The 15,296-nt window shown below is 43.0% G+C and overlaps 1 protein-coding gene across 10 annotated transcripts in view; it reads right to left on the bottom strand.

Annotated features, from left to right (window-relative positions):
* ADRA1A (adrenoceptor alpha 1A) overlaps positions 1 to 15,296 on the bottom strand; it is a 109,436-nt gene that overhangs the window by 84,273 nt on the left and 9,867 nt on the right. The window lies entirely within an intron of this gene.

The following is a 15,296-nucleotide window of genomic DNA, read 5'->3' as shown; positions in this document are numbered from 1 at the left end:
CTTGTTACTTCCCCACAACCATTTTCCACCTCTCAGGAATGAGAGGAGAATTATGGCCGCAGAGAGCAAACACATCCTTTTGTGGGCATGATCGCAATTGTGGTCAAGCCGGTCATGGCAGCAGGAACAGACCGGTCGCCTTAGAGCACTGGCCTGAGATACAGAAAACATTAAGGGCATGGGCTGGGGCACCAGAGAGAGCCAGGATGCAATTCCTACTCTGCCGCTAGTCCTTGCTGCATGACCTTGGGTAAATTTCTTAACCAGCCTCTGCCACAATTTCCTCGTTTCTGAAATGAGAATCAGAAAACCTACCGCTCCAGTTTGCAAGGATTAAATAAAATAATGCACACAAAGCATTTAGTATCAGCACGTTATAAACCATAATGCAAAATGAAACCAAGCTGGAACCACTGTTTACCCTCTAATGGCAAGGAGGGTGGATGATCTTGGGTCAGTGGAGTTGCCAATACCTACATAACACTCGTGGATACATGCACGCACGTACACACATTCAACTGTATACGTCGATTTTAAAAAGCAGCTCTTCAAATACAAGCGTAATTACCGATCTTTATAACTAAACAGTATTGAATTAATTGCCCATATGTTCACAGTAGTATGATGAGCCCTGTGCAGCACAAGTAAAACAAAGCCTGTCCAGGGGCGCCTGGGTGGCTCAGTCGGTTAAGCATCTGACTCTTGATCTCGGCTCAGGTCACGATCTCACAGTTTGTGAGTTCAAGCCCAGCGCTGCACGGGCTCTGCACGGACAGCGCGGAAGCTGCTTAGGATTCTCTCTCTGCCCCTCGCCTGCTCGCTTTCTCTCTCTCTCTCTCTCTCTCAAAATAAATAAACATTTAAACAGCGAAAACAAAAGCGGAGGCTGTCCTTGTTCTTAACAATCCTAAACCGATGACACGGACATGGACAAAAAAACAGGTGGACGGGTATAGCTGCCAACAGTCTTGGAGAAATCTAGAAAGCCAGGTAGAGACACTATGCATAAACGCAAAGGTCTAACGCATGAGGGAAGAAAAACAATTAAAATTCAATCAATCAAAAGGAAGAATCAGGTGGAAGGGAAGACAGGAGAGCAGAAGCAAGCAGACCAAACTGACCCATTCTCTGGCTTGAAGCAACTGGTCCATCTCAGAGCGCAATGGCCACAAGCCTGGCCCAGCTCCCCCGATGCCCGTCTCTGAGCCCCTCAAAATCCAGCCCGTCTCCTCGTGTTCCCTTTCTCATTCCATCTCAAGGGCATCTGGTTGTCATGGGTAGCCTCTTACCCGGCCCCCGATGATTCCCTCTTCTTTTGTACTCATCTTCCCTTTCTTGGAGAAAAAAAAAAAGCAATGATTGACTATGAAGCCCTCGGCAGTGACAGTTCTTGTTGCCAGGATTTTCCGCCACACTGAGCCTTCCACTTTTCCAAACCTCAGGCGAGTGTTGCTTGTTCCTCTTCTGTTTCTTTCTCCCAACTTCATACCCGTCCCTAAGTGCAGCCCTGGGCCCGTCTCCTTGTCGGAGGGCCCACTGACTTGGCAGCACCGGTTCCCCAGTCCCATCACGAGGGCTGGCCCCTCACCAAGACGCAGATATTCACCACTGATCTCTGGATCAGTCGTGTCCAACTGAACACTCTGAGATGATGGAAATAGTTCGATGCCGGGGCACCTGGGTGGCTCGGTCGGTTAAGTGCCCGACTCCGGCTCAGGTCATGATCTCACAGTTCGTGGGTTCAAGCCCCGCGTCGGGCTCTGCGCTGACAGCTCGGAGCCTGGAGCCTGCTTCGGATTCTGTGTCTCCCTCTCTCTCTGCCCATCCCCCATTTGCGCTCTGCCTCTCTCACTCTCAAAAATGAATAAATGTTAAAAAAAAAAATTTGAAAAAAAAAAAACAACAGTTCGATGCCTACACTGTCCAGTAGGGTAGCCATTCATCGTATGTGAATGAGCATTTGAAACGTGGTTAGCCTGGATGAGGAACTGAATTTATAATTCTCTCTTATTTCCACGAATTTAACTCAAATTTAATTCGCCACATGTGGCTCGTGGCTACCATGTTAAACAGCACAGTTCTACATAGTTTCACTACAGCTCCGTGATTTCAGGTGTGATCTGGTCACAGCTAAAGGCTTTCCAGAACGTGTTCCTCCCCCTGGCATCTCTGTCTGCACTCTAGGCTCAAATGCTACCTTTTGTTTATCCCATTCCGATTCCTCATAAGCAGCCTCTGATTCCCACTGATTCCCCCTGCAGGCATCCCGGCTCTCGGCATTGCCCCTCTGTCCCCCAGCCACACCCCGTCCAGGTCCTCGTTCAGACCTACACAGTCAGCTGACTCTCTCACTTCAACACGCCCTGCCGTCGCTGCTGATCTAACCTCTCTCCAACACTGCTCCACCATGTCACTTACCTGCCTCAAACCCGCAGTGTGGTTCCCCACATTCCCTTACTTCAAGGCCAAAATCCTTGTCTGCTTTTCAACAAAACACCAAGAGAACGTGGTGCCATGAAGCGTGGTCATGCTGCCTTCCACGGTTCTCCCTGCACGCACACACAAACACACACGCACGCACGCACAACTACCCTTTTCAGGCGGATCATCTCACTAGCCCATGGACATTCCATGCTCACTCCAATCTTGGGGCATAGCTTTGCAAATCCTACCTTTCAAGATCCAGTTGAAGACTCCCTCCCTCCATAGACATTTCCAAGCCCTGCCTGACACACCTCGCCTCTGAATTTCTGGAACATTTATAGGGAATGCCATCTTGTCCTGATAATTACCGTTTCACGGGAAATATCCTTTCCTTCCCAATTAGACTTCAAGGCAGTGAGTCGTTTTCTTCAGTAACCCCTGTAAGACGTAGCTCAGAACGGAGCGTGAGGTAGATGTTTAGTGCCTCATGAACACTTCTCAACTAATCGGTATGTTCAGGATAAGAGCTGAACACGAAAACGTCTGAGAACTCAGTGAACATTAAACTCACACCGTTCATAATCGACTCTCTGCTCCCCCTCCTTCTTGGCAGCTCCCTCTACTTGTCCTCGCCTTTTCCAGCTTCTATTCCCTTTTGTGTCTACCTCTTCCAGGAAATCACATGAGCTAATCATGACAGGTCAGGGTACAGAGTGTAAGAGTTTTCCATCGTCTCCTGGCCGGGGGGGGGGGGGGGGGGGGTGGGCATGGCTGATGCTGCTTATGCCATATAATCAACGTGTGTCTGTTGAGGAAGTCACGCTATAGAGTATAGCGGTAAAATCATGACAGATCTCTGCTTCTTACTGGTTTGGTGTCACTGGATGAACTGTTCAACCCTGATGAGTCTCACTTCTTGGGCAGGTAAAACAAGGATAAAAATACTTCATTGTACATTTACAGGGAAACCACAAGTTAAATAAAATCACACTTGAATAATGGGCTAAAGATAGAGGATTGGATATGCCAGACACAGAACCACATGGATGACCGAGGCGTTTTCATTTTAAAGAATGATCTAGAAAAGCCATGTTTAAACCAAAAGAGCTCCTTAAAGTGGAGTTAGTCTGTGTCAACTAATCTGAAGGAGAAGGAGCATCTGGAAATCACATACAGCCCACGACGGCGGCACAGGGCCACACGGAGGTGAGAGGAATCTGAGCAGGTCTGCTTCCTCTCGGGAGTGACGAGGCGGAACAGAACTGTGAAGGGAAAAAAGCAGTCCTCATACAGAGGCCAGAAAGGACAGTGGCTACCCAACAGCAGGAGGAAAAACACTCTTTGGCTTATCAGCCACAGAAGCTAAGCAGGACCTTGAATTCGGGGTAGTGATTCCCCTTTCAGTTTCTCCTGATAATAAAAAGGGGCTCAGGAAAATCCCTCCCAACTTTTTACTGCCGAAGGTCACTTTGCTATGTTTCCCCACAGAACCTATGCTCTGAAAAATTTTAAATGATATACAGTAGACGAAGGGCCTACGTATTGACCAACCAGATCAACTGTGCTGTAGATGTTAGTTACATGAAACACATGACTATTTGTTTCTCATATTTTTCTATACACTGTACATGTACAATGGGGTAGCAACCTAATGCGCGAATATAAAATCTATAAAACCTATTCCGTACTCTGAAATCTAGATTTTCACAGATCTCATAAAATCTGTAGAAGCATGTGAGTCCAGATTGGGCTCTCTGCCAAATGAGTTCTGATCAGGCTAGGTTTTTGGCCCTAAATTAGTAACGTCGAACTCTTTATCTTCAGAGTTTTTGGACTTAGGAATTCCAAAAGAATTGTGTTTATACTACTCTATGTAGTTTTCTAAAAAAGAGGTAGTCTTTTTGAAAGATTCCGTTAAGCTTTACGAAATGTAAAAACTAGTGAGTAGCAATTTCAAAACTTACTACGAAGCTACAGTAAGCAAAACAGCCTGGTACTGGCATGAGAATAATAGATATCTGGAATATGGAAGAGAATTGAGAATCCAGAAAGGAATCAAGTTATCAATCGTTAACTGAATTTTGGCAAGGGTGTGAGGGAAAGAATAGTTTCTTCAATAAGTGGTGCCTGGGCAGCTACATTTCCACATGCACAAGAATGAACTTGGAACCTTACCTCACACAAAATATAAAAATTAACTCAAAATGGATCCAAGGCCTAACTGTAAGAGCTAAAATGATAAAGCTCTTAGAAGAAAGCAGAGTGAGGGGCGCCTGGGTGGCTCAGTCGGTTAAGCGTCTGACTTCGGCTCAGGTCATGATCTCATGGTCCGTGAGTTCAAGCCCCGCGTCGGGCTCTGTGCTGACAGCTCAGAGCCTGGAGCCTGCTTCAGATTCTGTGTCTCCCTCTCTCTCTGACCCTCCCCCATTCATGCTCTGTCTCTCTCTGTCTCAAAAATAAATAAACATTAAAAAAAATTAAAAAAAAAAAGAAGAAAGCAGAGTGATAAGTCTGTGACCTTGGATTAGGCAATGTTTTCTTAGAAATGACACTAAAAACATAAGCAACAAAAAAGAAAAAGTAGAAAGATTGGACTCCATAAAAATGAAGACATGTGTCCATTAAAGGACACTCTCAAAAGAGTTAAGGACAATCCATAGAGAGAATGTGAGAAAATGTTTGCACATCCTATATCTGATAAGGGTCTAGTATCACAAATATATAAAGAACACCTACAATTCAACAACAAAAAGACAAAAAACTTAATTTAGAAATGGACAAAGGACTTGAACAGAAATTGCTCCAGAGAATATATGCAAATGGCCATCAGGTACCTAACAAGATGTTCAATATCATCATTAGTCACGAGGCAAATGCAAAGTAAGACCACAAGGAGATACTACTTGACATCCACTGGGGTGGCTGTAATTAAAAGGAAGGAAAGGAAAATAAGTGCTGGTGAGGATGTGAGGAAACTGGAACCCTCAAACAGTGCAGGGAGGTATATAAAATGGGGCAGACACTGGGGAAAACAGCTTTTTGGTTCTCCGATAAGTTAAACATATGTACCCAGCAATTCCACTCTTAGGTATGGACCGAAACGAATTGAAAACAGGTATTCGAGCAAGAACTTTTGCATGAACATTCATGGCAGCACTATTCACCAGAGCCAAAAGGTAGATACAACTCATATGTCTATCAGCTGATGAAGCGATGAATAAAATATGGTATCCAAACAATGAAATATTATCCAATCACGCAAAGGAATGAAGGACTGATATGTGTCACAATACGGGTGAAGCTTGAAACTATTACACTCGGTGAAAGAAGTCAGACAAAAAGGTAACATGTTATATGTTTCTAGAATTATTTGCACTTTTGAGATTAGGCAAACCCAGACAGAGGAAATCAGACTGACAGTTGTCAGAGGCTTGGGAGAGGGGAAATGAGGAGTGACTGCTAACAGGTACAGGATTTCATTTGGGGGTGGACATGTTTTAGAAGTCAGATAGTGGTGACAGCTGCAGATCATTGTCATTGTACTGAATGTTACTGGATTATACCCTTTAAAATGATTGACACGATGAGTTTTATGTTATGTAAATTTTACCAAAACACAACAGTGGGTAGACAACTATTAGCTTTTTAGGGACCCTGAGGCATCTGGAAACCTTAGTTTTTTTGGAATGACTGGCCAAAATGTTGGAACACAGTAAAAAGAATCAAAATTATTGACTGTAATTAAACGTGTTTCTAAAGATTTTGATAGATCTTAGGAATTCCTGTCCTATAAACCAGGGTTTATCGGTCCCGGCACTATCGTCATTCGGGGCTGGTCACCGCTTTGTGGTGGGGCTGAACTGGGCACTGTGGCGGGTTTAGCAGTATGCCTGGCCTCTACCCACTAGATGCCAATAGCACCTCCCACCCCAACTGGGACACTGTGACAACCAAAAATGCCTTCACATGTGGCCAGATGTCCCCGGGGAGCAAAACTGCCCCTTGTTGAGAACTACCAGTTATGACTTCCGCAGGACAGTTTCTTTTTCTGGGATTTCACCTTTTCCCAGAGTCTCCTCTGAAAGAATCCACTTCTGCGACTGTCCTTTAGTTATTTCCTAAGGACAGTGAAATCACGTTGAAAAACAACACAGTTGTTGACTGCAAGTAAGTTTCAAAAAAAAAAAAAACCATTTCTCATTATAAGGGATCAACTACGTGATCAACTCACAAGCAGCAGGTTTCTCGAGGGCAACTACACGCCCTGGCAATAAGCTAAATGTGGATAGCGCGCGCGCACACACACACACACACACACACACACACACAGAAGAAAGAAAAAGTTAGTGTTCAACATTCCCTTTTCAAACCCTTTTTGGGCAAAGACTATGGGTCTGCCAGCATTCCAGAATAATGACAGCTGATGTGCCTTTTGTCAACTATCCCTCCTTCCCTTTTGAAAATGCAAACCTAACTCCTTCCAGAACCTCTTCTGATATCCTTTACTGAATCTGGAATCTGATACCCTTGGCACAGACAGCAACCTGTGCCCCAGACCCCCCTTAGCGGCCATTGCCAGGGAGGCGAGGCTACGGGTCCAGGATGCCAGTCCCCTATCTGTTTCATATCTTGGACTTCTGAATATTCCATTTGAAGCTGGAGTTTCATTTGAATTCACGCGAACAAGGAGTTCTGAAGCTGACAAGTTGGAAAGCCACTGGCCCCGCACAAGCCCATTTTACTACAGATGAGGAAACAAAACCCAGGCTTTTGACTCCTGGCTGGACCACTCTCCTCTCTTCCAGGGAAGCCGGCCAAGCAGCCCCAGCAAGATGTCACTTCACCTCTGTTGTGCCTGTGTTTCTGCTTCTCTGCATGAGCACCCAACTTCTTACAGGCTTGTTCTGGGAATTAAAATTGAGGCAGTAAAGTGGCACAGGAGCACCATTGCTATGGACTGAATATTTGTGTCCCCCTCCAAATTCACATGTGGAAGCTCACCCCAACGGGACAGTATTTGGAGATGGGGCTTTTGGGAGGTGATTCGAGTTAGATGAAGCCATGAGGGTGGGGACCTCATGATGGGATTAGTGCCCTTGTGAGGAGACAAAGCTCGTCTTTTCTCTGCCACATGAGGACACCCCAAGACACCAGCTGTCTGTGAACCAGGAGGAGAACCAAGCTCCTGACTGTGCTGCACCCTGATCTTGAACTTCCCAGTTTCTAAAATTGTAAGAAATAAATGTCTATTGTTCAAGACACCCAGTCTGTTACAGCAGCCAGAAGTGACTAAGAGAACTATCTATCCCATCAGATATGTGAATTACTTATTTCTTTTTCCTAGGAAGAGACGTGTTAACTCTTCACATGATTCTTTTTAAACCTCATATGGGTCAGGGTCACGAGAGAAGGCTTGGCCTTCTGGACTATCCAAGGACTCTGCCACTGTCTGATCCCATGGGTATCTTCCTCTAACTGGCCCGTCTGGAACCACAAGCTTCCATGGTGCCAAAGGAAATGGTCACACACGGGGTCGGTCTAATTTCTGCTTCACACGCTGATATCAATGGAAGAGGTACCTGAGCCTAGGTGGTGACGTCAAGGTTAAGCTGAACTTCCTCATCCCCTTTCTAAGTTCTTAGTAAATCTAAAAGAATGCACACAGTTGATATTTTATGGTGATTTATCACCGCCGAAAGACACTAAGGAAGGGCAATATCCATGAGCCAGAACCTCTGAGAAATTTCTGGCAATTACAGGTTGGTTGGTCATGAGTAGCTTCAATGAAGGACAGATAAGTCCTCAGTTAATCTCCAGAAAAGAAGGTAAAGGTAAGAGGTTTCCCAGTGGCTGCTCAGTGATACCCCCAGGGGCTTTGAATAACGGATGCTGGAGACACAGGTAGACCAGGGGGGGCTGTTCAAAGACAAATCTCAATTGTACTCAAGTGTCTGAGAAGAGTATGAGTGCTGAGGTTCACAGGGGATGGGAGGCCCCTCACTTTTCCCAGGCAAGGTCAGCAGACAAGTAAGGGGAGGCTCTCCTGGATGGGGATCCCAGGAGGCCAGTCATGCCACCCGGAGGACAGGCCACCACACCCCCTGTGCCAAGCAAACAGGACAAAGAAACCCTGCTCTGTAAAACTGAAACCTTTTCCTTCTATCTCCTTCTCTACTCCCTATGGATACACAGGTCTGTACCTTAGCCAACCTAAACCACCGCAAAGATCATTCGTTTCCTTCTCCCCTTGATCTGGGTCTGAAAGATTTGCCCAGGGACCCACCCAGGTCCAACTAGAGCCCATTTCCTGTTTCATGACCAGTTCATACTTAATGAAGCTTGCACAAAAAGAGAAGGATTACTGCTCACGTGAAAGGCTTCAGCTGTTCCGTAGATGAGATGGGTCTGAGAAGTCAGAGGGACGGTCCACCTTAACGACAGTAATACGGAAGAAAATCTCTAAGCTGCATTGAAAGGGGACGTAAGGGGTTTGTAGAGTGAGTGTAGTTAAGAGTGACAAGAGAACAGTGTGCCAGTAAAATGGAAAGCTAGAAAATATATACATATCCAAAGAGAATACTTGCCAAAAAAAAAACCAAAAAAACAAAAACAATAGGTTGACGTTAAGTCGTTTATAAAGCACAAAATACCAAGAGACAAAGGAGTAACAACAGTATTTTCAGATTAAAAAAATATATACGGACACCTGGGTGGCTCAGTCGGTTAAGCAGCCAACTCTTGATTTCAGTTCAGGTCATGACCTCACGGTTTGTGGGTTTGAGCCCCAAGTCAGGCCCTGCGCTGATGGTGCGGAGCCTGCTTGGGATTCTCTCTGTCCCTCCACCCCTCCCCCCAACTTGTGTGTTCTGTCTCTCTCTCAAAATAAACAAATACTTAAAAAAAAAAAAAAGAAAAAAAATACATAACTCAAGTTCTATACTCCAAACAGTTGCCGTGCATGTGTTTAGGCTCAGGCATGTAAGAGCTTAGAAAATATGTTTTGCCTATGTTTTCAATGATAAAATTTTATTCGGTCTTATACTCTGCTATAGTAGCAAAGTAAATACTTTAAACCTTGTGAGCCATGCAGCCTCTGAAGCAACTCAAGTCCGCTGCTCTAGTATGGAAGCAGACATGGATGGTGTGGAAGCCAGTGGGCATGGACGTGTTCCAATAAAACTTTATTTACAAAAACAGGCCATAGTTGGCTGGTCTTTGTTCTACATGATAGACAAAGCAAAATCCAGAGCCCATGAGTGAGTAAATCACAGTAGAAAAGGGAGATTAGTATTACTAAACTAAATTATAGAAAGAAACAAAAAGCAACGTAGGTAATACAATCATTTAATGACAATACTCTAAATCTAAAGTACAAATATTAACCCAAGGATGTGAATTTCAGGAAGAAAGGAAAATCAAAGTGTGCTAAACTTCTTTCCTTATGTGGGCAAAGGTGACTGACAGAAGTTGTGGTAAGACACAACTGAAGGTTTAAAAAAAAATGCTTCTGAAAAGCTCTAAGATAACTTCTCATAGAACTAAAAATAGGAGACAAAACGTTTCCAAAACATTGCAGAATTAAAAGGCAAAGGGGAAAAAAATGGTTCAATTTGCAAGAGACAGAAAACAAAAAAAAAGGAAGAAAGTATAAAGCAAGAGGACAAACATCAAAGCAAATGTATCTGTTACAATCGCTGGAAATTAGTTAAATCCTTAGCAGGAGACAAATACACAGACTAGACAGACACATAGACCATAAAAAATTTATGTGATGCAAGATACACAACCTGATACATAAAAAGGCACGCAAAGGTATGTTGGCAAATGCAAACAGAAACATATTAAAGATTACAGTATTAATTTTTTATATGTACATATCAAGGAAAAATAAATAAGACAAAAAGTCTATATTTAATGGAGATATTATTGACTCAGTCTTTTAGGTATCAAGCAACTACATCAACATACATAAAGCAAACCTGTTAAAAATAGAAGAATAATTGGAAGACTTCTTCCCAGTAGCAGTGAGAATTTAACCGTACCTCCCTCAATATTTGACAAATGAAGTAGATGATGAGTAAAGATAGAGAATAGAAGGTCTTAAAAACACCACTATTAAAGTTTAGTTAACATATGCTTATTAAATATGAAATCTATTAACTCTGCTAATTATTGATCATATATTAAGTCATAAAGAAAACCTCCATAAATTCCATAAGCTCGAAATTATTTAGTTCACATTTTCTGACCACAATGCAGTAAATCTGAAACTGATTTTCAAAAGTGGAGGATTCAAAACACCAGTTATTTGTAAATTAACAAACAACAAGAACACCACGACGAATCCTCTTCTTTCTACACAGGACAAAGGAGACATTAACAGTGGAAAGACAGAACAACCCAATGAGAGCCCGGCCTAGCAAAACATAGGGCAAGGAGCTTAAGCTTGCTTAAAGGAAAAGGTACAGCATTGACTGTCTGAATCTTAGGCAAGAAAGAATTAAAGTACATGAAGCAAACATTCTGCACAAAGTTATACCAAAGGGCAAAATATAACGAGAAAAAGTATAAGAAAGAAATTTCTACAGATTAAATTATTGCGCCAGAAAACAGATTAAAATGATTAATAAATCCAGGTCATGGGTTCCTAGAAAAATCTAGTAAAATAGACAATCTTCCAGGGCTATCTTGGTGAAGACAAAAGAGAGAGCGAGCGAGAGAGAGAGAAAACATAACCACAGGATTGAGAAATGGGAAAAATAGAAAATAAATGAAAAATTAAAGAATTTCCTGGAGAATTCTATTGTAAAAATGTTAAGCCTCAATGAGAAGGAAAATGGAAAATAAGAAAACAAAGATTATCAAATCTGACAATCAAAATAGACCACTATCCATGGAAGAAATAGAAACCAGTCTCCAAGAATTGCATCCATAAAAGGAGCTGTGCCCAAATGTTTTATGGGCAAGTTCTTTCAAACCTTGAAAGAACACATAATTCTTATGCTATTTAAACTGTTATGGATGGTAGAAAAAAAAAAAGTGTCACAGTTGGCTTTAAGATGTTAACATAAACTTGATACCAAAATGTGACCAAAACAGCATACTAAAATAAAACAATATAGTCACTTCACATAGAAATATAGATGCAATCCAGAAACAAAATATTTAGTATAATTCAGTAGCATCAAAAAGAATAATGCCACTGATCAGATAGAATTTAATCCAAGAATACATGGATAGGTTAATACTGTGAAATAAAATTTATCAGATCGGTGTCAGTGATAAAAGCTGATACTGATGCATATCAAAAAAGGAGCATTTGGTAAAATTAAAAATTCAGTTTTGGTAAGATTTTTCTATAAACTACAGAAAGGTACTGCCTTGGTATGAGGAAATATGTTGATCTAAAACCAACAATGGGTGCCATATCTAGTGTCGAAACACTGAAGCAGCCTTTCCCAAATCCCCTACAATAATCACTTTTCCAGGACATGTTAGCAAGTGTGATGAAAAGTACAATGTAAACAATCGTTCAAAAGTCATTTGGGAAATAAATGGAGTGACATGTCATATTTCTCAACCGGAGGTCCTTGGCATGATAAAGATGTCACTTTTCAAATTAATCTATACATCCTAATCAATCATGATCGACCCGTGACAGGATTCGTGTGTGGTGGGGGCCAGTGAGCGACAGGGTGTCACTTGGCAAAATGAGTCCAGGGTTCTTCTGGAAGAATAAACGTGCAAGGATGGACGAGATAGTTTTGAAAAAGAATATTCTTCCAGGGGCCTTAAACCAAAAACTATTAAAATGTATTATGAAACCACAAGAGTTAAAATAATGTATAGAACTTTCCAATCACTGTGATGTATACCTGAAGCTCACATAGTGGTGTATGTCAACTATAATACTACAATGAAAAGGGAATAAACGATTTTAAATGAAAAAAAAAAATCATGGGGCACCAATGCTAGAGCGGAGATACAGGTAAATGGAACAGAAGGAGTCCCAAGATTCTTTCTAATATCACAAAGGTGGCTTTCCAAATAAGACAGGAAAGGGTAGATTATTCACTAAATCTCTCAAGAATACCTGGATAACCATTTCAAAATCGATACAGTTAGACATCACCTACCAAAGTGCAAAAATAAATTTCAGATGGGTTACAAATGATGCCCTAAAAGAACTAGGAGAAAATAGAGGTTATCTGATTGGCATCGGGGAAGCATCTCTCCAAGCATCCCCGAGAAGGCACAATTCATGAAGGAACAGATTAAAATAGGTGACTACATAAAAATTGTAAACGTCCATATATTTGCAAAACCCACAAAAACCATAAAATGTGAAAAACCCAATGGGCAACATAGTTGCTAATGTATGTACAAGAATTATAATATCATTAAATACTCCTCATCTTTATTCTCATTTTAGTAAACCTCTCTGTCTTTCTGTCTGCAATCCATTTGCCATTGGTATTCCACAGATGGTGGATGCCACCCTGGAAAGGAGGACATGATTCAGAGGAGCATCCCATTTAGCCAGAAAAAGAAAGGGAAGGTCTTCCCCATCTACCCTCTATGGGTGGACTGTGCGGGGAAACAGGGAAGGAAGTAGTGGGAAGAGGCAGTTGGATGTCTGCTCTGAGCTCCCCTCTCAACAAGGACCTTGGGGCATTTAAGAAAAAGGTGGGAGTGAAGGTGGTTTTTCCCACTGTCTATTCTGGGCATCTGGGAGATGGCACGTGACAGGCCGTACCTATGAAAGTCACAGCCAGCATGTTTGAGCAGAGAGCAAGCCCAGTCAAGGCGCCTGTGGCGTGGTGTGGAAGGCACCCACGGGACTCTCCATGCCTTGAGACAGGGGTGAAACAGTGTTGAGGATTTTAGGAGCAAGAGGTGATCAAGGGGGGGCAGTCAGGACAAAGTGACTCTCTGGCCAATGGCAACAGAGCAGATATCTCCCCAGCCAGGAATGAATGGAGTCACAGGCCAAACCTTGAGAGTCTGAGGTCCCAGGGAGGACTCCGTGGGGCTGGGTCATCAGGTGGAGTAATGGGCCACCACGACCAGCCTCAGATTCATCAGGGCACAAGAGCATGGGCTGGGGGTTAGTGTTAAGTCCCTAGACTACACCAACCTCCCCAGTGCAGGATACTAAAAATCACACTTAAGGGTCAGCCAAGCACCCTAATTTCCTATCTACATACCCACGAAATCGTGTGAGCCCCTGGACCTGATCAAGTTGAAGGCAAATCTGAAAGGCTTGTGTTATTCAACAAAAACTGAATATATATAAAGACATTGCTTAAACGATCAGATCAGGCTGAGCTTATCGGATTTGACTAAAATTGTGTGTGTGCGTGCGTGTGTGTGTGTGTGTGTGTGTGTGTGTGTGTGTGTTTCTGAGGAAGTTCATGAAAAAGATCGCATCGGTTTTTGGAAGATAAAGAAGCTACATTTTCTCAGCACTATCTGATCATGGCATGAGGAAAAAACTGGCAACCGGGTATATACTACAGATAAGTGATTAATGTCCTCAATGTATAAAAAGAGCTTACAAATAGAAAAGAAATAAAAAGAAATGGAATTATAAAAAGTGGCCCCAAAGCACAGACAAGCAATTTCACATTACAAGAGTCGAAATACAAATAACTAATAAGAAAACAGGGGGGACTTTTTCAAGTAGTAAAGAAATACTTGGTTTAAAAAGGAGAAGCCGCTCTGAAAATGTCCAGCTAGCAAACCAACTGGCAGTGTTAAAATAGAGCGAACCTGCTAGACAAGGAAAATGCCTTAGAAACAGGTCCTCACATCCGAACCTGAAACCGTGAGGCCACAAAGCACAGCAATGCCTTAGTCCCTTAAGTGTCGCCTGCTTCAAAGTAATGGCTTGCCTGTCTGTAGCCCGGTTGGAAAGAGTCGGTTATCGTTCAAAGCATTGTTGGAACTCATTTTAGATGTTTTCTGAGCCTGCAGCACATTCTTTTGAATATGACGGTAAATCTTCATTGACAGTTTCATCTTGTGGAAAGAGCCAGAATTAATTTAAAGCCAAGTCTGGTTAGACTATTTGTGATCAGAGGACGGTTTTCTCGCAAATCTGCCCTGGAGGCAATGACAAAGAGGCATTCCAGAACTACGCAGCAGCTCACGGAAGTATTTGCAACCGTGAGAAGAATGGTGCATCTTTCGCCTGTCCTGTGTAAAGGTCTCCCACTGGTCTGTCCACAGTCTTCCTTCCACTAAGCCTTTGATAGTTTGAAATACAGGCTTGTTCCTGCTCAACCACTCATAAAATAGCTCTAAAAGCCTACTTAGTCTGGCCCTCTTTCTCCAGTTTCATTTGTTACCAGTTATCTCACAGCCTCTCAGTTCTGGCTACACTAGCCATCTGGAAAATCCTCATGGACATCAGGCCAACCTTGTCAGAGTCCTTGCCCACTCTGTTGCCCCCCTCACCCTTTTGGCCACTGAACATCTCCCCATTCTGCACATCCTGGCTCAAAGGTCAAGCCCTCCTTTGCAGCAAGACTTTTCTGCACTCCCTGCCCCGGGTCACTCACCTCCACAGTGCATGTTCTCAAGGCACCACCCACACCCTCTTCATTGTACGTAGTCTGGATTTTTTAATCAGACATTATCTGATTAATATCTAACTCTCCAAAGAGATTAGAAGCCTGCAGGAAGGCAAGGACCCAGACTGGTTTTACCTGGTGCATTACCTAAAGGCCAGAGAGAGAGTGTAGGAAGCTCTCCATAAATAACTAGCAGGTGAAAGAGAAATGCAATTTGATATGCTTGTGTGGCAGACAAGCCACAAGATGGTCAGAATCACCCTCCCGCCCTCCGGGCGTCTGCCACTTGCCCATCAG

This window comes from Acinonyx jubatus, chromosome B1, assembly GCF_027475565.1.
Source record: "Acinonyx jubatus isolate Ajub_Pintada_27869175 chromosome B1, VMU_Ajub_asm_v1.0, whole genome shotgun sequence".
Classification (NCBI taxonomy): Eukaryota; Metazoa; Chordata; class Mammalia; order Carnivora; family Felidae; genus Acinonyx; species Acinonyx jubatus.
Note: the sequence above shows the minus strand (reverse complement) of the source record. Positions and strands in the feature narration are given on the sequence as shown.